The sequence below is a fragment of the Canis lupus genome, chromosome 2, assembly GCF_003254725.2.
Source record: "Canis lupus dingo isolate Sandy chromosome 2, ASM325472v2, whole genome shotgun sequence".
NCBI lineage: Eukaryota > Metazoa > Chordata > Mammalia > Carnivora > Canidae > Canis > Canis lupus.
In genome coordinates this window covers 50,570,913-50,598,523 of record NC_064244.1, presented here as the reverse complement: position 1 = coordinate 50,598,523, position 27,611 = coordinate 50,570,913, and the positions used below count along the sequence as shown (strand labels likewise).

Here is a 27,611-nt window from a genome sequence, read left to right as displayed (position 1 = left end):
ACAATCCCACAAACTGGCGATTTCTCATTATCTGATGCCTGTGACAACTGTGAAACTGAGCTTTCCTTCAATCTTCTTTTCTTAGCTGGGACATGCCATCAGATCACACAAGGATTTTCTTTTATTTTTTTTAAGATTTATTTATTTGAGAAAGAGAGAGATTGAGCATGCATGGGAGGGACAGAGGGAGAGGGAGAGAATCTCAATCTCAGAGCCCAACATGGGGCTCCATTTCATGCCCTTGAGATCCCCACCTAAGCCAAAATCAAGAGTCGGGCTGATTAACCAACTGAGCCACCCAGTGCCCCAAGGATTTTTCGTATGAACTGTTGTTGGAATTCTCTCCCTTTTGCTTTGCATATGCTTACTACATTTCAACAAAGGAGACTCATCTGGGGCACCTGGCTGGCTCAGTCAGGGGACCATGTGACTCGATCACAGGGTTGTGAGTTCGAGCCCCACGTTGGATGTAGAAGTTATTTTAGAAATTAAATCTTAAAAAAAGAAAAGAAAAGAAAAAGGAGACTTATCTTTCCAAAAGAGAGATGGGTTGGCTACTCCACTGGCGTCAGAGGACGATGGCACCTAAGAGGGCATTGCTTCTCAATTATGTGTTAGGAAACTTCATGGTATCAGAGCAGTCTTGGATGTTCAAGCTCTTGGGCCTGATTCAGATAAATCTAACCCCCTTAAGATTGATGTATAACCTAAAACATTTAAAATTTCCAGTGAGGTCTACAGCGCTATAGTGACAATACTGGTATCTAATATGTAAGGGATCTCCTGCAAAAACCTGGGGAAGCCTAGTTAGTCATTAAAAGTTTGCTCAATTGAGCACAGAATCTAAACCAAAGGAACTGAATATTCTCAAATTCTATAAAATATTCATCTCAAAAAAAAAAATATTCATCTCAAGGGCAGCCCAGGTGGCTCAGTGGTTTAGCACCGCCTTCAGCCCAGGGCGTGATCCCGCAGTCCTGGGATTGAGTCCCACATCGGGCTCCCTGCATGGAGCCTGCTTCTCCCTCTACCTGTGTCTCTGCATCTCTCTCTCTCTCATGAATGAATATATATATATATATATATATATATATATATATATATTCCTCTCAATACTTAAGTATGCCTGTCTACTAAATATTGCCTTTCTCCCATGGTCTGGATAAACATTGACAAATTCCTTGTTCTCCAATTTCTCTTTATCTAGACTCTAAAGCAGACTACTCACTTCCTATAAACCTATTCCTTCTCTAAACAGAAGAAAACATAATGGCTTAGGTTATAATGTTCTGAAGTTAGAGTCCAGGCTTGAAGATACTCTCCCAGCTATCATGATTGTAGCAGAAAAGTTCTCCAGTTCTACATCAGCTGCACATTTGGAAACTATCTCTTAAGTGGATGACTGCTCATCTATTTTAGTTTTTCAATTATTTAATAATTTGAATAGGCAATACTTGTACATGGTAAGATTTTTTTTTCAAATGATATCCCCCAAAAAACATATAGTGAAAAGTTCTCTCCCACTCCTGATACCCATCTCCATTGTTATCAGTCTCTTGCATTACCGTTCAAAAATATCTACACGTATGCTCTTCTTTTGTATTACACAAATGGTAGTATGTCATATGTAGTGTTTTGTTCTTGTTATAGAATGACATTCCTTTTAACAGTTGCAGAGAACTCTGTCACAAGGATGTATTGTGTTTAAATAGTCCCAATAATGCATTTAGGTTCCAGTCTTTGCCATTACAAACAACGCCACCACAAATAGGACTTTTATTGAATGTATTACCATCTTAAAATATAAATTTATTAAATAACAGATGTTTAACAATTCACACCTCTGCAAGGACATCGCTGGATATATTTCTAGATGTGAAATTACATGTTTACTATAATTAATATTGCCTTATATGTGCCCATAGCTTTGATATGATTTATATTCCTACTGGCAATTTCTGAGGGTGCCTACTTCCACACGCTCACCATGGAGTGGAGCGAGCAAGTTCATTAGTCATCAATTGTTGCATTAACTAATTACCACACTACCTAATAGCTTAAAATAACATGTATTGTTTCACAGTTTCTGTGAGATAGAATTTTAGAGGAGCCCAGTCTACTGGTTCTGCTTTGCTGCTTCTCACAACATCATTGGCCAATGCGGCAGTCATTGGCTTAATGGGGCTGGGCTATCCAATTCCAAAATACCTCATCCAATGACTATGGACACAGAGCCACGCGTTCATGGAACTGAACCAAAGGAAGATGATGAGGAAGTCTGGAAATGTTGGGCAGTGGCTTCCAGCCATGACTTTTGTAACATGTGAGAGCCACAAATGTCAAGAATGGAGCAGAATGCTAACAACCATCCCACCCACTGATTGGAAAAGCCATGTTTATCACAAAGTAAACTTCTGCATGTGTGAGGGTTTATTTCTAGACGTTTTTCCCCCCATTAGTCTATTTAAAGTTCAGTGTCACAATATTTTGAATATTATTTTCCATACCTGGTAGAGACAGTCTCCTATCATTATTTTTCCTTTTCAGAATTTTCCTAGTTTTCCTGGATTGTTTTCTTCCATACAAATTTTAGGAAATTAACTTGCCTCGTTCCAAAAAACCAGTTTGGATTTTATTGAAAGTATAGTACGATTTTAGCATATCTTAGGGAGAATTAGTACCTTTATGGTGATAAAACTCCCTAGCTAGTCATTCAATATATAATTCATTTGCTCAAATGTCCTATTGTGATCATCACTAGTATTGAAGGTTTTTTTTTTTTTTTATTGAAGGCTCAGCATCTGCCTTCAGCTCAGGTCATGATCCCAGAGTCCAGGGATCCAGCCCCAGTTAGGCTCTTGGCTCAGCGGGGAGTCTGCTTCTCTCTCTCCCTCTGCCTCTCCCCACTGCTCATATTCTCTCTCTCAAATGAATAAATTAAATTTTTTTAAAAAGTTTTCTTTCTATAGATTTTGCACATTTCTTATTAAGTTTATTCATAAGTATTTTCTGTATTTTGTATTTGCTTTTGGGATCGCTTGTTCTGATCGATTATAGTTTGCACATGAGAAAGCTCTTGGTTTCCCTGTGTGATTGTTGTTCAGTTATCTTTGTTCAGAATTCCCTGATAGGACCAGCATTTCAATGTACTCTCCCTTGGGTTTTTGAGGCAAATAGTTATGCTATCTGCTAATAACTATAATAACTGTAATTTCATGTCCTCTATTTCAACTTTTAAACCACTCATTTCTTTCTCTTCTCTCATTGTGCTGAAGAATACCAGCAGACCATGAGAAATAATACAAGTAATAGTGTGTCCTTTCCTTGTTCCCAATTTCAATAGGAACGCTTCCACTCTGTTGTGCATAATGCTGGGTTTTGCATAATAGAATAGCAATTGATCCACATTTTGTCAAAACTCTTTTTTTAAAAAATGGAGAATGGGTGTTCAATTTTCTCCAAAACCTTTGCAACACTCATAAAAATAATCATATGATTTTTCTATTTATATCAATTAATGTGAAATACATTAATAAACATACAAATATTGAAACAACCTTGTACTGATGTAATAAATTCCTTTGGTCACATGTTATCACTCTTTTAACATGCTATCTGTTGGCACATACTTTGTTTGGGCCTCTTGCATTGCTTGTCAAGAGTAAGGCCAGTCTGTAAGTTGGTGTGTACATGTGTGTCCATGTGTACTCTTTGTCCCCATCCATTTTTTAAAAATTTTTTTAAATTCAATTTACCAACATATAGAATAGCACTCAGTGCTCGTCTCATCACATGTCCTCATCCATTTTAAGTTGACTTTTACTAGCTTTGCTGTCAGATGGTGACCCTGCTACCATGGGTTTCTCACACTGGCCTCCTTCATGCTTATTACAACCAAACTAATCTCTTATACGTAAATATTGGACTTGATGATTATTCCTGATAATTTCATCTTAAGGTTTTTATTGCAGCAACCTACCAACATCTTTTTGATTACAGATTTTCCTCCGTACATTCTATTCTGTGATTCAAAGACACAGTTGGAAAAAAATAACATAAAGAACACATTTGGCAGATGGGTCAAAAGCCAGTCAATAGACTGGCCTGTGATTTCTCACTTACCTTGTGGAGAAATACAGAAGGGATCAGAATCAGGTGCCTCTCCATCCCATGATGGAAGGAAACTTAGGAAATGCCTCCTAGTGACATGCCAGGTGATGATGACCCAACCCATCAAGGCCTCCTGCTGCCAGTAAGGAGGGGGCTGTGGAGGCAGGGAGTTCAGAGAATTTATAAAGTTATTGCTTTGGTTTCTAGAGGTGTTATGTGTGTGTGTGAGTTTTCATTAAGTCGGAAGACAGAAAGCATGCTGCATCCTGGGACTGAGGGCAGTAAGTGTGAGGTCATTTATGATTGCTCACTCCAGTTCTGACTTATAGCTTCAAACATTCATACCTTTTAGGGTCAGAAATCAGGAGCCAGCCTGTCAGAAGCCATTTGCCATATTTGCTCAAGATTTCTACCCTATATGATGACAGAAGAATACATGATTCCAAGGGATGTTTGATTGAGAAACAACTAAGGGTTCTTTCTGGAAGCTATCACAGGATACAATAAGTGTGACTTTTCATTTCTGATAGACTTGTTCTTTTAGACTCTGCCTATAATGCCAAAGCTGTTAAAAATAATAATGATGATGACTAATTTGTTATTTTGTCAATCTATGAGAGCTAAACATGCATTTAGAATTATTTCTTCTAAAAAAAAAAAGAATTATTTCTTCTTGGTGAATTGATACTTCTTTCATTATATAATGATGCTTGGCTGCTGGTAATCCTTATTCTCAAGTCTGCCTTGTCTGATATTAATAAAGCCACTCTAGTTCTCTTTTTTGTGATTGTTTATATCATATATCTTTTTTATCTCTTTAAATTTTAAATTATCTATGTCTTTAGATAAGTTTTGTATTGAAGTGTGAAACTGGGGATAAGACTTTTCTTTTTTTTTTTTTTTCTTTTTTTTGCCTGTAAATATCCAAGATCCAATGCCATTGTTGGAAAGGCTTTATTTCTTTCATTAAATAAATTATTACTGAAACTTCATCCAACTCAGTGGGGCATATTTATGTGAGTCTATTTATGAGTTCTCTATTCTGTGGGTCTGTGATCTGTGGGTCTATCCTTCCACCAATACCACACGAACTCGGTGACCATAGTTATATAAATCTTGAGATCATTGTAGACTGATTCTTCCCACTTTATTCTTTTTTTCTAAAGATTTCAGTTATTTATTCATTAAAGATACAAATTGAGAGAGAGAGAGGCAGAGACATAGGCAGAGGGAGAAGCAGGCTCCCTGCATGCAACCTGATATGGTACTCAATCCCAAGACCCCAGGATCACAACTTGAGCTGAAGGCAGATGCTCAACCACTAAGCCATCCAGGCAACCCCCTCCCACTTTATTCTTTTCCAAAAATGTTTGAGCTATTCTAATTTCTTTTCCTTTCCATATTAATTTTAAAAAATTTTTGTTTATATCTACCCAAAAAGTTTTTGTGGGCTTTTGATAGACATTACATGAAATCTGTATATCAGTTTGAGGAGAACCTACTCTTCCAATCCAGAGACATGGTACATCCCTCCATTTATTTAGAGTCCTAACGCATGTATGTGATTAGTTTCAGTAAAAACTGCTGATTTACCATACTGGTTGTAGCAATTTACACTCCTGCCAGCAATGCATGAGAATGCTAATTCCTCCACACTTCCATTTTTGGCCATTCTCATGGCTATGTGTTGCACTATGATTTTGCATTTCCCTAATGACTAATTACACATGATTTTTAATGAATACTATTACACTTTTATGTTTTTTCCAGTGTTGTTGGTATATAATTGATGTATGGCATTGTGTAATTTTAAGGCATATAATGTAATGATTTGATACATATATACATTATGAAATGATCACCACAATAAGTTAACATCCATCCCCTCCCCTGTTCACAACTTTTTTTCTTGTGATCAGAACTTTTAAGATCGAGTCTCTTAGCAACTTTCAATTATGCAGTGCAGCATGGTTAATTATAGTCATCATGTTGTGAAGTTCATCTTATCTTTTTTTGTAAGGAAGTTCATACCTTTTGGCCACCTTCCCATTCCTCAGTGCCCAGACCCCTCTCCACCCCCCTCCACCCCACCGTCCAGCAACCCCACATCTGATCTCTGTTTCTAGGGATTTGATTTTCTTAGATTTCACATATAAATGAGATCATACACTATCTGTCTTTCTCTGACTTATTTCACTTAGCTTAATGCCCTCAAGTTTCTTCCAAGTTATCACAAATGGCAGAATGTCCTTCTTTCTATGGTTGACTGGTATTCCATGTGTGTATGTATCTCACATTTTCTTTATTCATTCATTCACCCATTAATGGACACTTAGGCTGATTCGATGTCCTGGCTATTGTGAATAATGCTGCAAAGATTTTGAGGGGACAGCTATCTCTTTCAGATAGTGATTTTGTTTCCTTCAGATATATACTCAGAAGTGGACTTTCTGGGTCATATGGCAGTTCTACTTTGAACTTTTTGAGGAACCTCCTCACTGTTTTCCATAATGACTATACCCATTTAAAAATCCCACCAACAGTGCATAAGAGCTCCAGGTTCATCATATCCTTGCTAACACTTCTTATTTCCCATCTTCTTGATGATAGCCATTCTGACAGGGGTGAGGTGATATCTTGCGATTTTGATTTTCATTTCCTAATGATTAGTGAGCTTTCCCCAGAAAGGTTTGTTGTTCTGAGGGGTAGAACAGAGAAAAATAGGTCTTCTATATCTACCCAGAAGGGGAAGTCTTTGTTTTGGTATTTTTAGTTTGAATCTGATCCGATTTGGTTTGGGCTTTAATTGTGCAGATCACACACAATTAAACAATCAGCATGTTTTTGCCACCTGGTAGATATGGAAGCCTTAATTAAACTTTCTGGTGACAATATATAAGGTGACAATAGCCTGTTTGGAAAACACTGAAATCAATAGATGATGAGTCTTTTCCACATTTATTCTATTCCTATCAAAGAATGAATTGCACTCACATATTCCTCAATTGCTTATTAAATGTTTATTATATATAAGCCACTGTCTGTGCTTCTGGGTGTACAATTAATGAACAAGGTATTATTCTTACTCCCAAGAAGTTTATGGTCTGGTAGGACAGACAGAAATGTAAATATTTTAATACATTGTAGTAAGGACTATACTAAGGATAAGCCCACAGAAGGTCTAAGGAGCCACAAAAGACTTTATAGATTAAAAACAACAACAACAGAATCCAAATTTAACTTAAAAATTAGGACATTTAGTGAAAGGGTATTGAATACAAGCAGAATCAATGGAGCAGCTAGAGAAACAGGTGTATGGAGACAAATCAAGGCGGTTTTGAAGAGCTTAGAAACTAGAACACAGGCAGAGTCTCGGAGCCAGAACAGTCCAGGGGGAGCCCTGCCAGGGGCAGGGAGGAACTCTGATTTCTTTCATCTGGCACTATTTATACAAGACTCAAAGTCCTGGAAGAAAACATCTGATTGAGCAGCTTAGGTCACAGCTCATCTACCTGATTATACTGGGGCCATGAGAGAAAGAGCTAACTCCCTTCGGGTTCTGTGATAGGAGCGGACATTTCATTTTACCATCTAACAAGGATACACAAAAGGGAAAAAAGGGTTAATTATCCAGAAAGCAATTAGATTGCTAAAGAAAGGCTGAATGCACCCAAAAATGACAAAAGTCCATGGCAACAGCTAAGCTGAAGCTGACTCACGGGGAAGACTTAGCTAGTCCTGAAGTGGGAAAGGATTGTGTTCAAGGCAGAAAGACGAGCATGTGCAGAGTCTGGGACAAGAGGAAGCATGATAAATTTAACAACCAAAGTAGGTCCAAATGGCTGGAGCGCAGAATTGGAGAGATGGTGGGCAGGTAGAAAGAGGCCAAGAATGGGAGGAGATGATGTTAGACAGGAAAACAGGAGCGAGGGACACTGTGTCTTCAAGACAAGTGAAGAGCTCGGAGTTCATTCCTAAGGATGAAAGACACGTTAAAATATTTTATGTAGAGTTACGATATTTTCACTTTTGAGAAATGGCTTTGGCCATTGTGATAATCAGGGAGAGAAGAAAGTAACCTGAGCCAGGACAATACCGAGTAGATAGAAAGACGTTATTAATTAGACTTGGGGAAGGAGGAGGTGAGGGAGAAGGAGGACAAAGGATGATTCACAGGTTTTGGCTTATGTTTCTGCGTGGAGAATAATGCCATACATGGAAAAGGGGAATTAAAGTGGGGGAAATGAGTTTGGTGTTGGATGTATTGAGTTTAAAGGAGATTGTTGAACGTATGGTTTTGAAAGCAAAAAAAAAAAAAAAAAACAAGATTTAGGTAAAAGATGTGGGTTAGGTATTGATCATTATAGAAGCTAGAGTGACAAAGGAAACACTGCTGGAACAGTGTCCAGAGTGAGAGGTGAGGGGACCTGAGGATGGAACCCTCAGAGCATCAACACTAAGGATTGAGCTGAAGCAAAGCAGTAGCCAAAGAGAATCACCAAGAAGACCAGAGAGGTAAAAGGGCAAACAGAGGAGCCAGCATGAGGAAATGGCTGATGGTGTCAAATGTTGAATAAAGTAAGTGTGGGGTGAGGGGGAGAAGTGACCACTGGATCTGTCAACAAGGAGGTGGCTGGTGTGTAAGAAGAGTTTCAGATGAGTGGTGGGGGCAGTGGCCAGATTGCAGGGGACCCAGGAGCATGGAAGGGTAAGGACACAGAGACAGTGCAGCTCGCTGGTACTCGATCCCACTGTATGTGAGAATCACCTGCAGAGCTTTGAAAACTTACTGATGCCCGGGCTCACCTCCCCAAATTGGGATTTGATCAGACCAGGGTGAATTTGCATGACGCATTAGTTTTCTCTTGCTGCTGTAACAAATGACCATAAACTTAATGGCTTGAAACAACACAGATCTATCTCACAATTCCGTAGGTCAGAAGTCTGACACAGGCTAAACATCAAGGTGTCTGTTCCTTTCTACAGACTTCAAAGAAAATCTGTTTTCTTGCCCTTTCCAGCTCTGAGAGGCAACCCCCCTGTTCATATTTTAAAACCAGCAACACTGCATCTCTGTTCTTTCCTTCCAGAGTTACAATCCCTCTTATTCTCTTCCTCTGCCTTCTTTTCCACCTCGAAGGATCCTCGGGATTACCTGGAGGCCCCCACTGGATAATGGAGGACAGCCTCCACACTGCAAGACCCTTACCTTAATCACAGGCAAGGCAGCAGTCCCCAGGGGTGGAACGGGACCATCTCTGGGATGCTGTTAGGTCACCACACCTGCATACAGTTGTTAACACCCCGGGTGACCTTCCTGAGCAGCCAGGATTAAGCAACACTAGAAGGAGAAAGAAGATGAAAATGGAATTATGAGTTTTGGGGTTTTGTTTTATTTTTTTAATGAGGTGTGCCATAGTTGAAATAAAGAAGACGATTCATTTCGATTCCTAGCTCCTTTTCTCCAGTGGAGTCTTTAATAGCAAAACTGTTAGAGAAGAATGATTTTTACTTGACACCTTTTAAAGATGCCCAGAGCTGACTCTTTTCCTCTTCTTCAGTTACTCAAAACATGACATGTTATATAAAGGCTTTCAAACCCATAGTTATAATTAAAAAGATGAGCAAAAGATATGCAGTCGCATGCTCGAGGTGAGCCCAAAGATAGCCAAACCTAGATTTATAGAAAATGAGCTTTTCAGAGACAGAAAGTGAAGAGGCTAATCTGAAACGAAGCACCATTTTTTTCCCCCTCACAGCAGCCCGGGGTGACTTGAGACCAGTCTTTTGTCAGCACTGGCGACTCAGAAACGAAAGAGTGCACATATTCAAATGCCAAGATTGCCATATTGCACAGGGAAGGCGAGCATGTGTTTTGGTTGGAAGGGGAAAGAGTGTTCAATTAATCCCGAAATGTTTGCAAAAACAAATGATGGGCAAAAAGAAAACTAAACTTGAAAGGAATGTGATTCTTTATGAAAGACCCGTCTCCACAAGTCTGGCAGCCACAAAATAAACACGTCAGCCAGCCAGGCCGGAGCAGATAATTAGGGATGAACAGGGCCCAATTTCGTTAAAACCAAGGCAGCGTGGCAGACGGGCAGGGCTCAGTAGGCCACCTCGCCGGGGTTGGGGGAGGCTGGGCCGTTCCCTCCCCCACTCCCCGGTCTCCCTGGGGCCCAGGGAACAGCCACTTCCTCTCTAACTGGGGTCATAATGGAAAGGCACAGGCTCAGACCGTCCTCACCCCCCAGCTCCTGACCAGCCACGGAGGAACCTAGGAGCAGGGTAATTAAGCCCTGGAGGGATTCCACAGGCCTGCCAACGTGAGGGGACTCCTTCCTACCCTGCAGACACTTTTCCTATTCTGGGCACCCCCAAGATTGCAAAGTATTTGAGGACTGCCTTGCCATGACCCCTTAAACATAGAGGAGAAAAAGCCACACACACACACACACACACACACACACACACTATATATATATATATTGTGTGTGTGTGTGTTCTGCTCAAGCAATTGCCTCATTGTTACATTTTTTAAAAAATGAGTATTTACATAGTTCAATGAAGGCCAAACGCTGAGCTCCGCAGAGCCAAGGCTGGGGTTTCCAAGGGCACCTCCGTCCCTCCCTGCGGTGGAGTCTGGGCCGTGAAACAACCGCGCCTTTGTGGCTGGCCTTGGGCCTGCTTGACAGCGAGGCTCCAGTTGGATGACAGTGCTGCACCCAGTTCCCCGAGGCGGCCACTTAATGACCGCTCGGCCTTGACCCGGTAGGATACCGGTTTGCGTTGCTGTAAAAGACATTGTCAACTGCCAGTCTGAGGGGGAACGTGCAGAAGCCGACACAGACAGACAGAAGGAGGCCCAGATACTCTGAGGCAGCCACACTCCTGCCCTGACTGCCCCCTCCCCCCACCACCACCTTCTTGTATCCTGAGGAGCACAGATGGGCTGGGATTTAACACACAGGCAGGGGTGGGTCTGTATCCGGCTGTTCCTCTCCTCCGCTTGCCCCTCAGCCCTTCCAGCACGCACTCTGCCCCCCAGCCCAAGAGGCCATCAAACCGCCTCACACCAGGGCAGAGCTGCATCACAGAAGACAGGGCGTCGTGCAGAGCCCTGGGCACCCCAGAGCCCCAGCCCGCGCCCCCCTCCTCTGGCAGACGCGCCTGCCCACCCTCAGCGGCCTCTGGCCCTGGCCCTGCGGCCGGGCGCTCCGCAGCCTCTGCACCCCTCTGCACCCCTCTCACGGATACGTCCAGTTGGTTACTGGGCTCTATTGCTTCCAGACTCTGCACTGCTACAGACCTAAAAAGAGGTGCATGGACAGCTCAACTGCCTCTTTGTCCCTCCCCTGCTGTGCTCCTCTGGGCGGCGCCTTGTCAGCTCTGCCAATGGAAGGCCCCGGTGGAAGGAGGTGGAAAGAAGTCTCCTTCGGCTTCCTGGGGCATCACCTCCGTAGCTTCCGAGCCCCTGTGACAGGCCAGCGGCTGTCAACTCCCAGAGCGCGACCCTGATTCTGAGGCCTGTCACCCTCTGCTCTCCTCATGCCTCTAGCAGAGAGAAGGGAACAGCTTCCCACTGTCACTCATCCCCAGATGAGCTCAAAATCTTTTACTTGTTCCTCTATTTTTCCACTTCACGAAGCCAATTCTCTGTATTAGAGTCACTTATAAAATCACCTCAGCCATTTCTAAGTGTACAGTTCAGCGGTGTGCAGGATATTCATCGTATTGTAGATTCATTCTATTAAAAAAAAAAAAAAAAGGGATCCCTGGGTGGTGCAGCGGTTTGGCGCCTGCCTTTGGCCCAGGGCCGATCCTGGAGACCCGGGATCGAATCCCACATTGGGCTCCCGGCGCATGGAGCCTGCTTCTCCCTCTGCCTGTGTCTCTGCCTCTCTCTCTCTCTGTGACTATCATAAATAAATAAAAATTTTTTAAAAATTAAAATAAATAAAATAAATAAATAAATAAATAAATAAATAAATAAATAAATAAATAAATAAAAACTAGAGAAGCTTCTATTTTCCTATTTTCCTGTAGCTTGCAGAGTGGTTTTAAGAAACAGATGCTCATAATAGAATTCTGGTTTGGGTTGCTTACCTGTAAGATCATGAATATAGTGATGATCACCTTGTAAATGGAAGTAATACGTGGCAGGCGGCAGCAGTCTCCTTACTTAAATGACCACCCGTAGTTGGCCTGCGATAATAGGCCAGTTACCACAGGCTTTGGGAAAAATCAATTAACTCCTGTCCTCAACTGGTCTAAGCTCTTAGGTGACCTACTGCTTCCAAAGGTGCGGAGAGCTTACGAAAGGAAACTATGAGCTCAGACACAGGTACAGAACCACTGAGCTACGTCAGTGGTTTTGAAAGAAGCTCTCAGTTCTAGTAGCCACTGGGTAGACACGTGGGAACATTTGGCTCCAACTCTAATCGCACGAGTTGCAGAATCACATTGCAAGCTGAACACAAAACCTAGCCCTGTCTCATATGTTAATGTCGGGCGTTATTTGAGAATGACTGGGGTCCTGACCCTTGAGAGGGGACATTTGGATGAGCTGACACACTTAGAACCTTGAACCAAGGGATCCCTGGGTGGCTTGGCGGTTTGGCACCTGCTTTTGGCCCAGGGCCTGATCCTGGAGTCCCCGGATCGAGTCCCACGTCAGGCTCCTGGCATGGAGCCTGCTTCTCCCTCTGCCTGTGTCTCTGCCTCTCTCTCTCTCTCTCTCTCTATGTCTATCATGAATAAATAAATAAAATCTTTTTTTAAAAAAAAAAGAACCTTGAACCAAGAAAACCCTCTGAACCTCCCTGTCCTATGGAGGCAGTCCATCCTCCCCTATCTGTGGAAACAAGATTTCTCCTACTCAAAGTCTCTGTAATATAATGATCTTACCCCAGGAAGCTCCTTGCAATGGGATACTAGTCTCCTCAAGACTCAGTGCTACTAATTCTTACTGCCTCTGGACAGTGAGATAAATGGGAATCCCATCCCACGGTACTCTGGGAGCGCAATCATAAGGTGCATTCTGGGAAAAGATACTTTCTACACCACAGGAAAAGTAAGATCTTGCTAATTCTTGGGAGTGGGAACCTGGGGAACAAGTGTGCAATCAGATTCTAAGGGTGACAGCCAAAGAACTAGAAAAAGAAAATCATATTAGATGAAGCTGAATTTGTCAATAAGGACACACTCAAGATTCCAGACTTGAGGTTCTGAATCACACAGCTGAAAACAGTTCCAACCATTTCTTTGATTGGTTGACTGAAACTTGGGCAACTGCCTACATTCATTTACATCAGGGTGCCCCAACTTCCCTGGTACAATGAGCTTTGCATATTTGTCAGAGCCAATGTCCATGGATTTAGGGAATGCCTCATTTATCAACATGGTATTTCATACATTCTGAGCAGGTAATACATTTTATAGTGAAGGAAATGCAGGGATGTTTTCACACCCACGGAATTAATTCAGTGACCTTAACATATACCTCAGTTGCCCAGAAGAATGGTTTGTTACAGACCCAGTCAAGTGCCAGATGGGAGACAACACCCGCAAGCATGGGTCCTGTCCTGTAGGATGCTATATATGTATTTATTTATTTATTTATTTATTATATATGTTTTAAACTGCAATAAATGGCTGGTGTTCTTTCTCCTGTGAGCCAGGCCACATGGGTTGGAGAACCAAGAGTTGAGGATTAGTCCCATTCCCTGTTATATCCATTTCCAGAGGTTTGTTTCCTGCCCCTGCAATCTTGGAGATTTTCCCCAAGTCTTCCACAGGGAAGAGGAAGGGGAGACTGCCATCTAGCTATTTGGATTTCTTTGTACCTGAATCAACAGACAGAGAATGGGTTTGATTTCAACTGCCAAGGGGAGGCTGTTGAAAGAAGCCATCACTGGAGCCCAGAGGATAATCTCGGATGTCTCTTAGTGCATCCAAATGAAAATCAATAGAATACAGCAATTCAATAATGATGTGGCCACTAAGACTCAGAACCTCTAGGAATTGTGATTCTAGTCACCTCCATGGGTCAAGAACCCTGATCACGTGGAGTCCAGGCTAAGGGTAAGGCAATAGGGGATGGGTGGTGGCAGACTGATAAATATTAACTGTGAAAAATATCAAATATAGTCTCATGACCAGGTACAGAAATGATGACTCCAGCAGTTAGGAATATTTTGTTATGTTTATATTATTCAGTTTATTCTTCTTTCTTTCATTTTCTCCTGTTTTTTTAGGATAAGTGTGGGTGGTGCTTAACTTTACAATTAAGTTGATGAGCCACCAGACTATGAGAAGCCACATCCACACCTCTGGGAATGATCATATCAACTGGAAAGCTGAACTCAAAATGGATAATGACAACTGATGGGACTTTGGCTGTCCCCTTGTTGAGAGGGTGAGAACTTTTTTTGGTTTTTTTTATGACACATGCCTCCTGTCAGATAGAACAGAATGGATGCCAGGTTGCAAAAGAAATATACTCAATAGGGCAAGCCTGTTTGCTCAACATCCGCTCTCTGCTCCTCTTTTGCTCTATTCTGTACTGCAGGAGCTACAATGTGCCCTAGCCTCCCTTTCCTCCAACTGCTGAGTAGAAATGATCAGTAAGTAGAGATAGGAGAAGACTGGAGATTGGGAGGACAGAAGCCAAGGTCTTTCTCCCCATCACTCTTCTTCCAGTGGCATCTCTGGCAGTGGGAACAATTCCTGCATGGCTTCAGCCCCCCATGGAACCAACCTCCACATGGGTGACCTAACACCTGGGCTCTGCTAACACTCTCCTCACTTAGTCTCTCTAGTGTCAATGTGCTTTTCACCTTTGTAAGAATTCCCTGTATTAAGTTCGCTCTCTTATAATATTTATAGGGCTTTATATCTTTCTGGCTGGACCATAACTGATATGGTTTGTTTTATTATATCATGTTACATAAGTAGGCCATATATTGTTCAACTACTTGTTCTTTAACCCTACAGTCTATCAGGGACAAACTTCTATTTTAGACAAATAGATCTAACACACTTTGTAAAAATAATTCACGTGCCATAAAGTGCATCCTTTCAAAGTAAGCAATTCAGTGGCTTTTACTATATTGTAAAGTAAATATAGTAAAGTTTTGCAACCACAAAGTTTTGCAACCATCAGCACTACCACTACCTAATTCCAGAATATTTTCATCGCTGCCCTAAGAAACCCAGAATTCATCAGTAGTCACTCCCCATTCCTTCCCTCTCCCCAGTCCCTGGAAATGAACATTCTACTTTCCACCTCTGTGGATTTGCCCATTCTGGACATTTCACATAAAGGAGTCATACAATATATGGCCTTTTGTGTCTGGTTTTTCCACTGAGTGCAATGTTTTCAAAGTTTGCACATGTTGTGGCATGAATCAATGCTTTCCTTCCTTTCTATAGCTGAGTTGTATTCTATTGTATGGACTGATATACCACCTTTTGCTTATGCATTCATCGGCTGATGGACCTTTGGGCCATTTTCACTTTTCAGCTATTAGGAATAATGCTGATGTGAACGTTCATGTTCAAGTGTCTGTGTGAACATACGTTTCAGTGCTCTGGGTTATATCCTGCTGGGTCATATGGTAACTCTTTGTTCAACTTGCTGGGGATCTACCAGCATTTTCCGAAGCAGCTGTACCATTTTACTTTTCCAACTCATTCTTTTTAATAGCTCCACAATATCCCACAATATCTCATAATATCCCACAATATAGCAATATTAATGTTCTATGATGAATTTAACACTCCTCTATTGAAATACATTTAAATTTTCTCTGTTTTTTCATGATCATTCATGATCACAGAACTTTGTATACCTCCCAAGGCATAAGAATTCTTGCCCATGAATTTACGGGATCCTCCCAAGGCATAGGAATTCTTGCCCGTGAATTTATGGGATCCATTGAATTTTTTGCTTTTTAATTTTTTTACTGTTTTCAGTGTTTGTTTTGAAATGTGCCACTGTTGCCACCAAAAGGTTGCTACCAATCTACACTCATGCAACAGTGTATGAGAGAGCAAAATTTTCCCACATGCCTGCTAATATCGGATATGTTTTTGTTAATCTGATAGGGAGAAACTTTGTCTTATTGGTTTTTTTTTAAAAGATTTTATTTATTTCTTCATAAGAGACATAGAGAGGCAGAGACACAGGCAGAGGGAGAAAGAGGCTCCCTGTGGGGAGCCGTATGTGGGACTCGATCCCAGGACCCCAGGATCATGCCCTGAGCCAAAGGCAGATGCTCAACCACTGAGCCACCCAAGTGTCCCTGTCCTATTGTTTTAATTGCCTTGCTCTGATCGCAAAGGAGTGGAAGTAACTGCTTTTTCAAGTACTCGTGTATTTATTACCCAAACATAAACAGCTAGATTGGGTGATTTCTAAGATCCTTTGTTGCTGTAAAATTTGACTTGTGTGATTTATGCTCTGGCAAGAAATTATGGTTAAGACAATGCTGAGGCCATAACTAGCTTTATGGAGCATGTGATTGTTTAATTGTGTTTCCTGGGTCCTCAGATGGGCCCACATGCTCACCAACATCCTCCTACAGGATGTCTACTAATAGAACCACATCTCTTTATATTTAGGCCAAGAAAAAAGGCCAATACCTCCAGGAAAGGCACAAGTTAGCACACAACAGCAAGTTTTGCTTAAAAATTAGGCAACTGAGGGATGCCTGGGTGGCTCAGTGGTTGAGCATCTGCCTTCAGCTCAGGTCATGAACCCAGAGTCCTGGGATCAAGTCCCACATTGGGCTCCCCACAGGGAGCCTGCTTCTCCTTCTGCCTGTGTCTCTGCCTCTCTCTGTGTGTCTCTCATGAAGAAATAAATAAGATCTTTAAAAAAAGAAAAAAAATAGGCAACTGATATTTGCAAGGGCAAAAGGTCATAGAAGAAAGAACCTAGAAGACTGGACAGGAATGACCTATTTTGCACTTTTACCAAAAGTCACTGGGAGGAGGTGGGGAGTTACCCTCGGAGGAGGTGGGGAGGCAGGGAGATTGTATTGTAATGAATTGGGACTTGAATTTAGAGTCAGAAGATGTAGGGTCTAGTCCTGACTCACACACTCATGGGAGGTCTTGGGTCATTTCCACATCTCATTTTCTAGTCTACTAAGGCCATATTCCCTCTTAAACCAAATTACTACAAAGTTCGAATAAGAAAATTGCAATAAGGGCAGCCCGGGTGGCTTAGCGGTTTAGCGCCGCCTTCGGCCCAGGGCGTGATCCTGGAGATCCGGAATCGAGTCCCACGTCCGGCTCCCTGAGTAGAGATTACTTCTCTCTCTGCCTGTGTCTCTGCATCTCTCTCTCTCTCTCTCTCTCTCTCTCTGTGTGTGTGTGTGTGTGTCTCTCGTGAATAAATAAATAAAATTTAAAAAAAATAAAAAGAAAATTGTAATGAAAAAACACAGTGTTCTCCCTCAAAGCCAGTGAGAGTTATCAGTTCTCTCCTACACTCAGTGGCCACAGAGCAGTAGAGCCTGGCCAGCAGTCAGGTGGAAGTGCCTGGCACTATTTTCCACTTGGCCCAAATCCCAAAATGACTCTTCAGAGAAGCCCACAGGTTAGAAGAGCCACACTCCACCGCGCTTGCCCATTCCAGAATTCGACACACTTGGGCTGCAGTACCTGTGCTAGGCCTGTCTTCATCTCCTAAAGAGATGAAGATGATAATTAAGGGACCCAGATGGACTTTGTTTATGTTTTACTCACTTCTCGGGTTATCATATTCCACTGCGTTTCCTCTGTTGTTGCTATGATTTGACAAATGCTTCCACATTTCCTTGTAAATCAAATTAAGTGGCAGCTAAACTTGGGCCTTGCTGTTGCAGCAGATAGCTAAGTCATCCACCCAGAGTCCGTGCTCTCCCATCCAGAATTTAAAATTGTGCTAGGAAGCCCCTAGGGCTTACATCTCCTATCCTCCTGACATCTAAATGTGACCACGCAACAAGTTTGCACCCAGAGGGTGTGAGTTTGAATCGTCTGTGCGGATTTCCTAAGCAGGGTTTTTGAAAAGTGGGAGTACCTGCTTCACGTTCCCTTTTATCTTCTGTCAACTGGACGCAGATGATCGTGTGACCGAAGAAAATGGCTGAACCACATACTGGAAGGAATCTTGGTCCCCAAGGAACTGCGACGAGGAAAGCTGGCTTGCCTTGACGATTATTTAAGTGAGAAATAAAATTCTGTTATTTAATTTTGAAATCTATTTGTTCCAGCAGCTACCATTACTTTAACATCCTGCCTGAACACATTTCACCAACATGACCATTTGAATAAACAAGGTACTAGCAAACCTCATGACACTCCCGATAGATGTCTTCATTACAGCCTAGAAGTTTCTTCAGACAGAAAGCTCATTAAATTACCTTCGTGTCATAGGACAACTCCATGCTGTTACATCCAGCAATTCTTGGCTTGTGCTTTGAAAATCTCTGAAGCATGAGAAACAGATGTTTTACAACAAAAACTTACAACAAATATGTTGATTGTGTGTTACTGAAAATTATCTGGAAGCATGCAAGATCCAAAGAAATGTTGTAAGACTAAGATCAGTCTTATCCAGGAGCTGGCAATGTAAAATGAGAAGGCAAGATGTTTATACAAATAACTCTATGTGAAGACAGTATGTCTGGTTCTTACCCGGAATAGCTGCCCTAAGACTTTTAAAGAGGGTGAGATCATTTTTATTTGGGGGCAGTAAGGTAAAGCTCTGTAGAGGAAATGGGATTTGAGCTGTGGCTTGCAAGGTGGGTGGAATTAAGTGGTAGAGTCATGGACAGAGGCCAACAGAAATTCAACTGGCAAGTTAAGTTACTGTTACATGCTAGACATCTAGAAGGTCTTGAATGCCAGCCTGCGGAAGTTAGACGTCATTATAAAGGCAAAAAGAAGCTGGTTATTTTAGATCCCCCTTAAGTCCTAAAATGTTAGAGCTAAATATGTGACTTACCCATAGCAAAAGCCATGGCAGCTGCCCATTCTTTTCAGAAATATACTCCAAGCCTGCTGTGTTTTCCTATGGCCTACTTTCATGGTCCCTAAATTTCAGCAATTCAAATGCCACCTTCACAGTTTTATTCCATTCCCACGTACTGTTTACATATTTACAATTTAATATTTTTCTTTAAGTCTACCTTTAATTTATTTCGAAGCAAAGAGTATCTGTGAAATTATACACACACGTACACACACACATGGTAAAATTTTTTCTAATGTATCATCAAATAAATGTATGCCTATTAAAGGTTTAAAAGTGTTCCATCTGTTTCCCCCTACATATGCTCAGGTCCTATTGTGGTTTATAGGTCACACTTGGAAATCAGGGTCCTGCTCTGAACCAGCACGCACATGCTCCCAAGTCCTGGGTTCCCAAGTCACTTATCTGTCCACATCTGTCACTTATCTGTCACTCCCTTCATCCTGTCTGGTTCATGGTTGGACTCAGTAACTGCTGAGTAGGTAATGTTGCCACAGATATTCCTAAAATCTTACTGGTTCAACAAAATGAAAGTTCATGTATTGCTCACCACACAGATGAGACAGCCTTCCTCCATTTTGTAGCTAAATTCATCTAGAATGCAAGGCCTCCAGGGTCACCATGGAGAGAGAGACAGACAGAAAAAGAGAGATTGGAGCTAGAGATCATTTGGGTTTATCGAAGCATCAGGCCTGGAAATAGCCTATACCACTCGTGCTCACATCCAGTTGACCCTGTGGCCCCAACCCAGCTGCAAAGGAGGCTGAGAAATAGAGCCGGTCTTACAGATGACAGTGAGAACTGTGTGATCTCTGTCATGATAAGCTAATAACAACTGACCAGAGATCCTGTGGCTCGTTGCTCCAAAAACACCTCAAGGACAGAACTAGATGTCCCAAACCTGTGCTTTCAATCTTCCAGAGGCCACACACATTCCTTGGCCCCTGGCCTCCTTCCACCCTCAAAACCAGCAACATTGCACTGATTCTTTCTCACACCTATCACTCTGACACCAACTCTTCCGTCTTCCCTCTTCCACTTTTAAGTATCCCTGTGATGACGTTGGATCTACCAAGATAATACCAGATAATCTCCTCATCTCAAATTCAACTAATTAGCAATTTAATTCCATCTGCAACCTTAATTCTCCTCTGCCATGTAACATAACATATTCACAAGCCCTGGAAATTAGGATAGAGACACATCTTTGGGGGATGGGGGGACAATCTTCTTTCACTGCAGAGGCCAACGGGCCATAATGAGGCCATGGACATGTTTTGTTTTCATCAGCCTGGTGTTTTCTTTTGCTTTCCTCTTTTAAAATATACTTTTTTTATTGGGATATTTTGTATATTTTTAATATAGCTTCTCTTGAAACCTCAGGAGATCTAGGAACAAGGGCCTGGATTCTCTCATCAAAACAATAGGCTGGTATTATTTACAACAGCCAAGACAGAGAAGCAGCCCAAGTATCTATCAATAGATGAATGGATAAAGAAGATATGGTACATATATATGTATGAATAATATGACTGACACTAGGTAAAAAAAAAAATATGTGTGTGGAATATTTTTTTTTTACAGTTTTATTTTTTTTTATTGGTGTTCAATTTACTAACATACAGAATAACACCCAGTGCCCGTCACCCATTCACTCCCACCCCCCGCCCTCCTCCCCTTCCAACACCCCTAGTTCGTTTCCCAGAGTTAGCAGTCTTTACGTTCTGTCTCCCTTTCTGATATTTCCCACACATTTCTTCTCCCTTCCCTTATTTTCCCTTTCACTATTATTTATATTCCCCAAATGAATGAGAACATATAATGTTTGTCCTTCTCCGACTGACTGACTTCACTCAGCATAATACCCTCCAGTTCCATCCACGTTGAAGCAAATGGTGGGTATTTGTCATTTCTAATAGCTGAGTAATATTCCATTGTATACATAAACCACATCTTCTTTATCCATTCATCTTTCGTTGGACACCGAGGCTCCTTCCACAGTTTGGCTATCGTGGCCATTGCTGCTAGAAACATCGGGGTGCAGGTGTCCCGGCGTTTCATTGCATTTGTATCTTTGGGGTAAATCCCCAACAGTGCAATTGCTGGGTCGTAGGGCAGGTATATTTTTAACTGTTTGAGGAACCTCCACACAGTTTTCCAGAGTGGCTGCACCAGTTCACATTCCCACCAACAGTGTAAGAGGGTTCCCTTTTCTCCGCATCCTCTCCAACATTTGTTGTTTCCTGCCTTGTTAATTTTCCCCATTCTCACTGGTGTGAGGTGGTATCTCATTGTAGTTTTGATTTGTATTTCCCTGATGGCAAGTGATGCAGAGCATTTTCTCATATGCATGTTGGCCATGTCTATGTCTTCCTCTGTGAGATTTCTGTTCATGTCTTTTGCCCATTTCATGATTGGATTGTTTGTTTCTTTGGTGTTGAGTTTAAGAAGTTCTTTATAGATCTTGGAAACTAGCCCTTTATCTGATATGTCATTTGCAAATATCTTCTCCCATTCTGTAGGTTGTCTTTGAGTTTTGTTGACTGTATCCTTTGCTGTGCAAAAGCTTCTTATCTTGATGAAGTCCCAATAGTTCATTTTTGCTTTTGTTTCTTTTGCCTTCGTGGATGTATCTTGCAAGAAGTTACTATGGCCGAGTTCAAAAAGGGTGTTGCCTGTGTTCTTCTCTAGGATTTTGATGGAATTTTGTCTCACATTTAGATCTTTCATCCATTTTGAGTTTATCTTTGTGTATGGTGAAAGAGAGTGGTCTAGTTTCATTCTTCTGCATGTGTATGTCCAATTTTCCCAGCACCATTTATTGAAGAGACTGTCTTTCTTCCAATGGATAGTCTTTCCTCCTTTATCGAATATTAGTTGCCCATAAAGTTCAGGGTCCACTTCTGGATTCTCTATTCTGTTCCACTGATCTATGTGTCCGTTTTTGTGCCAGTACCACACTGTCTTGATGACCACAGCTTTGTAGTACAACCTGAAATCTGGCATTGTGATGCCCCCAGATATGGTTTTCTTTTTTAAAATTCCCCTGGCTATTCGGGGTCTTTTCTGATTCCACACAAATCTTAAAATGATTTGTTCTAACTCTCTGAAGAAAGTCCATGGTATTTTGATAGGGATTGCATTAAACGTGTATATTGCCCTGGGTAACATTGACATTTTCACAATATTAATTCTGCCAATCCATGAGCATGGAATATTTTTCCATCTCTTTGTGTCTTCCTCAATTTCTTTCAGAAGTGTTCTATAGTTTTGAGGGTATAGATCCTTTACATCTTTGGTGAGGTTTATTCCTAGGTATCTTATGCTTTTGGGTGCAATTGTAAATGGGATTGACTCCTTAATTTCTCTTTCTTCAGTCTCATTGTTAGTGTATAGAAATGCCACTGACTTCTGGGCATTGATTTTGTATCCTGCCACGCTACCGAATTGCTGTATGAGTTCTAGCAATCTTGGGGTGGAGACTTTTGGGTTTTCTATGTAGAGTATCACGTCATCGGCGAAGAGGGAGAGTTTGACTTCTTCTTTGCCAATTTGAATGCCTTTAATGTCTTTTTGTTGTCTGATTGCTGAGGCTAGGACTTCCAGTACTATGTTGAACAGCAGTGGTGAGAGTGGACATCCCTGTCTTGTTCCTGATCTTAGGGGAAAGGCTCCCAGTGCTTCCCCATTGAGAATGATATTTGCTGTGGGCTTTTCATAGATGGCTTTTAAGATGTCGAGGAATGTTCCCTCTATCCCTACACTCTGAAGAGTTTTGATCAGGAATGGATGCTGTATTTTGTCAAATGCTTTCTCTGCATCCAATGAGAGGATCATATGGTTCTTGGTTTTTCTCTTGCTGATATGATGAATCACATTGATTGTTTTACGGGTGTTGAACCAGCCTTGTGTCCCAGGGATAAATCCTACTTGGTCATGGTGAATAATTTTCTTAATGTACTGTTGGATCCTATTGGCCAGTATCTTGTTGAGAATTTTTGCATCCATGTTCATCAGGGATATTGGTCTGTAATTCTCCTTTTTGGCAGGGTCTTTGTCTGGCTTTGCAATTAAGGTGATGCTGGCTTCATAGAACGAATTTGGAAGTACTCCATCTCTTTCTATCTTTCCAAACAGCTTTAGGAGAATAGGTATGATTTCTTCTTTAAACGTTTGATAAAATTCTCCTGGGAAGCCATCTGGCCCTGGACTCTTGTGTCTTGGGAGGTTTTTGATGACTGCTTCAATTTCCTCCCTGGTTATTGGCCTGTTCAGGTTTTCTATTTCTTCCTGTTCCAGTTTTGGTAGTTTGTGGCTTTCCAGGAATGCGTCCATTTCTTCTAGATTGCCTAATTTATTGGCGTATAGCTGTTCATAATATGTTTTTAAAATCGTTTGTATTTCCTTGGTGTTGGTAGTGATCTCTCCTTTCTCATTCATGATTTTATTAATTTGAGTCTTCTCTCTCTTCTTTTTAATAAGGCTGGCTAATGGTTTATCTATCTTATTAATTCTTTCAAAGAACCAACTCCTGGTTCTGTTGATCTGTTCCACAGTTCTTCTGGTCTCGATTTCGTTGAGTTCTGCTCGAATCTTTATTAACTCCCTTCTTCTCTTGGGTGTAGGATCTATTTGCTGTTTTTTCTCTAGCTCCTTTATGTGTAAGGTTAGCTTTTGTATTTGAGTTCTTTCCAGTTTTTGAATGGATGCTTGTATTGCGATGTATTTCCCCCTTAGGACTGCTTTTGCTGCATCCCAAAGATTTTGAACGGTTGTATCTTCATTCTCATTAGTTTCCATGAATCTTTTTAATTCTTCCTTAATTTCCTGGTTGACCCTTTTATCTTTTAGCAGGATGGTCCTTAACCTCCATGTGTTTGAGGTCCTTCCAAACTTCTTGTTGTGATTTAGTTCTAATTTCAAGGCATTATGGTCCGAGAATATGCAGGGGACAATCCCAATCTTTTGGTATCGGTTCAGACCCGATTTGTGACCCAATATGTGGTCTATTCTGGAGAAAGTTCCATGTGCGCTTGAGAAGAATGTGTATTCAGTTGAGTTTGGATGTAAAGTTCTGTAGATATCTGTGAAATCCATCTGGTCCAGTGTATCATTTAAAGCTCTCGTTTCTTTGGAGATGTTTTGCTTAGAAGACCTATCGAGTATAGAAAGAGCTAGATTGAAGTCACCAAGTATAAGTGTATTATTATCTAAGTATTTCTTCACTTTGGTTAATAATTGATTTATATATTTGGCAGCTCCCACATTCGGAGCATATATATTGAGGATTGTTAAGTCCTCTTGTTGAATAGATCCTTTAAGTATGATATAGTGTCCCTCTTCATCTCTCACTACAGTCTTTGGGGTGAATTTTAGTTTATCTGATATAAGGATGGCTATCCCTGCTTTCTTTTGAGGACCATTCGAATGGTAAATGGTTCTCCAACCTTTTATTTTCAGGCTGTAGGTGTCCTTCTGTCTAAAATGAGTCTCTTGTAGACAGCAAATAGATGGGTCCTGCTTTTTTATCCAGTCTGAAACCCTGCGCCTTTTGATGGGGTCATTAAGCCCGTTCATATTCAGAGTTACTATTGAGAGATATGAGTTTAGTGTCATCATGATATCTATTCAGTCTTTGTTTTTGTGGACTGTTCCACTGAACTTCTTCTTAAAGGGGAATTTTAAGAGGCCCCCTTAAAATTTCTTGCAGAGCTGGTTTGGAGGTCACATATTCTTTTAGTTGATGCCTGTCTTGGAAGCTCTTTATCTCTCCTTCCATTTTGAATGAGAGCCTTGCTGGATAAAGTATTCTTGGTTGCATGTTCTTCTCATTTAGGACCCTGAATATATCCTGCCAGCCCTTTCTGGCCTGCCAGGTCTCTGTGGAGAGGTCTGCTGTTACCCTAATACTCCTCCCCATAAAAGTCAGGGATTTCTTGTCTCTTGCTGCTTTAAGGATCTTCTCTTTATCTTTGGAATTTGCAAGCTTAACAATTAAATGTCGAGGTGTTGAGCGGTTTTTATTGATTTTAGGGGGGGATCTCTCTATTTCCTGGATCTGAATGCCTGTTTCCCTTCCCAGATTAGGAAAGTTTTCAGCTAGAATTTGTTCAAATACATATTCTGGCCCTCTGTCCCTTTCGGCGCCCTCGGGAACCCCAATTAAACGTAGGTTTTTCTTCCTCAGGCTGTCGTTTATTTCCCTTAATCTATCCTCGTGGTCTTTTAATTGTTTGTCTCTTTTTTCCTCAGTTTCCCTCTTTGCAATCAACTTGTCTTCTATGTCACTCACTCGTTCTTCCACCTCGTTAACCCTCGTCGTTAGGACTTCTAGTTTGGATTGCATCTCATTCAATTGATTTTTAATTTCTGCCTGATTAGCTCTAAATTCTGCAGTCATGAAGTCTCTTGAGTCCTTTATACTTTTTTCTAGAGCCACAAGTAGGTGTATAATAGTGCTTCTGAATTGGCTTTCTGACATTGAATTGTAATCCAGATTTTGTAACTCTGTGGGAGAGAGGACTGTTTCTGATTCTTTCTTTTGAGGTGAGGTTTTCCTTCTAGTCATTTTGCTCAGTGCAGAGTGGCCAAAAGCAAGTTGTATTGGGAAAAAGAGAAAAAGAGAGGAGAGAAAGAAGGAAAGAAAAGAGAAAGAGAAAAAAAAAGGGAAGAAAAAGAAAAAAAAACGAAAAAAAAATAAAAGAAGAAAAAGAGAAAGAAAAAGAAAGGAGAAAAAAAGGGGGTGGGGGAAGGAAACAAATCAAAAAGCAAAACAAAACAAAAACAAAAACAAAAACAAAAACAAACAAACAAAAAAAGAACCACCGGGGAGTATCTTCTGATTCTGTGTACTTTAAGTCCCTTGGCTTCTCCTGGAAGTTGTCCGTCTAGCTGGTGTTCTGGGGGAGGGGCCTGTTGTGCTGATTTTCAGGTGTTAGCAGTTGGGGGAGCTGCTGTGCCCCTGCCTGGTGCAGGGCTCGGTGGGGGTTGTTTACTCCGTGAGGCCGCAGGAGGAACAGCCCCAGTGGCGGGGCAGCTCTGGAAACCTGGAGTCAGCTCCGGCAGGAACTCCGTCTGCAGGGCCTGGAGGCTCCGGGGCGGGGCCGCTGATCTGCTCAGCTGGGGCAGGAGCGTCCTCGCTGTCCTGGGCCCTCCCGGCCTCTACCTGTCCCGGGGGAGGCCGGATCCTGGGCTGTGTCCCGGCGCCCTGTGCTCCGGGGCCTGCGCTGGTGGATTCGCGCTCCCGGGCCGCCGCCGCGCAGCCCCCTCGGCAGAGCCGCCGCCCGAGCCCCTCCGAGCTGCTCCTGGAACCGCGCAGCCCCCTCTGCACGGAGCCTCTTCCTCTGCCCGAGCCCCTCCGAGCTGCTCCCGGGGCCGCGCAGTCACCTCCGCGGAGCCGCCGCCCGAGCCCCTCCTGGCTGCTCCGGGTCCCGCCGGGTCCCGCCGTGCGCGCTGCAGCCCTTAGGGAGCTCGGCGCACTCTCCCGGGGCGCAGGTGTCTGTTAGTGTCCCCGGGAGCCCGAGGGCATCCCCGCCCTCCTGGGTCCTGCTCCACCTCCCCGCGAGCCCCTTTCCGCCCGGGAAGGTCGGTGCAGCTCCTGCTCCTCCGGGACGGGGCTCTCTGTGTGTGGAATATTATTCAGCCATCAAAAAGAATGAAATCTTGCCATTTGAAATGACATGGATGGCTCTAGAGAGTATAATGCTAAGCAAAATAAGTCAGAGAAAGACAAATACAATGTGACTTCACTCATCTGTTGAATTTAAGAAACAAAATGTAGAAAAGTATAAATATTAAAGTAATCTCAAGATCAGGATTATTTTTCTACTTATATATAGACGTAGGGATATGTACCATGTCTCCATGCACCATGTCTGTATCTTTATTTTTACTTGACATCACACAGCGCTATTTCCATATCATTAAAAACCCTTTGTAAACATCATCTCCATTCATACAGATTTAGCATAACCTATTTAACCATTAACTTATTATTTGATTAGATAACTTATGCTACATCTATTTTTTGTTATTGAAGTTAACTTTTTTTCGTTCTTTCTCTCTCTCTCTCTCTCTTTCTCTTTCTTCTTTTGCTAAAAAGAGAGAGGGGACAAAAGGAGAGAGAAACCAAGAAACAGACTCATAACTATAGAAAACAATTATAGGGAAAAAAAATGGATGGTTACCTTGGTTACAAGGAACAAACTGGTAGTTACCAGAGAGGAGGTGGGGAGGTGGGCTGGCTGGGTGATTAAAGAGGGCACTTCCTGTGATGAGCACCTGGGTAATATATGAAATTGTTCAATCACGGTATCATACATCCAAAACTAATATGACACTGTATATCAACTGTACTGGAATCAAATTTTAAAACTTAATTTAAAAGAAAAAGAAAAAACAATGGGCTGGTGCCAAGCAGTGGCTGCCCCCTTTAAATGGGGCGTGGGCCTCCCCCAGATGCCATAACCTCTGTCCT

General features: G+C 42.0%; 1 long non-coding RNA gene across 1 annotated transcript; it reads right to left on the bottom strand.

Moving 5' to 3' along the window:
* Window positions 1-2,010: 2,010 nt before the first annotated feature.
* On the bottom strand, window positions 2,011-11,174 carry LOC112660383 (uncharacterized). Its single transcript, XR_003136879.3, has 3 exons — window positions 10,667-11,174; window positions 9,320-9,451; window positions 2,011-4,264 (listed from the first exon to the last, which is right to left on the bottom strand). It is a non-coding gene; the product is annotated as an uncharacterized LOC112660383 (long non-coding RNA).
* Between the last annotated feature and the right edge of the window lie 16,437 nt (window positions 11,175-27,611).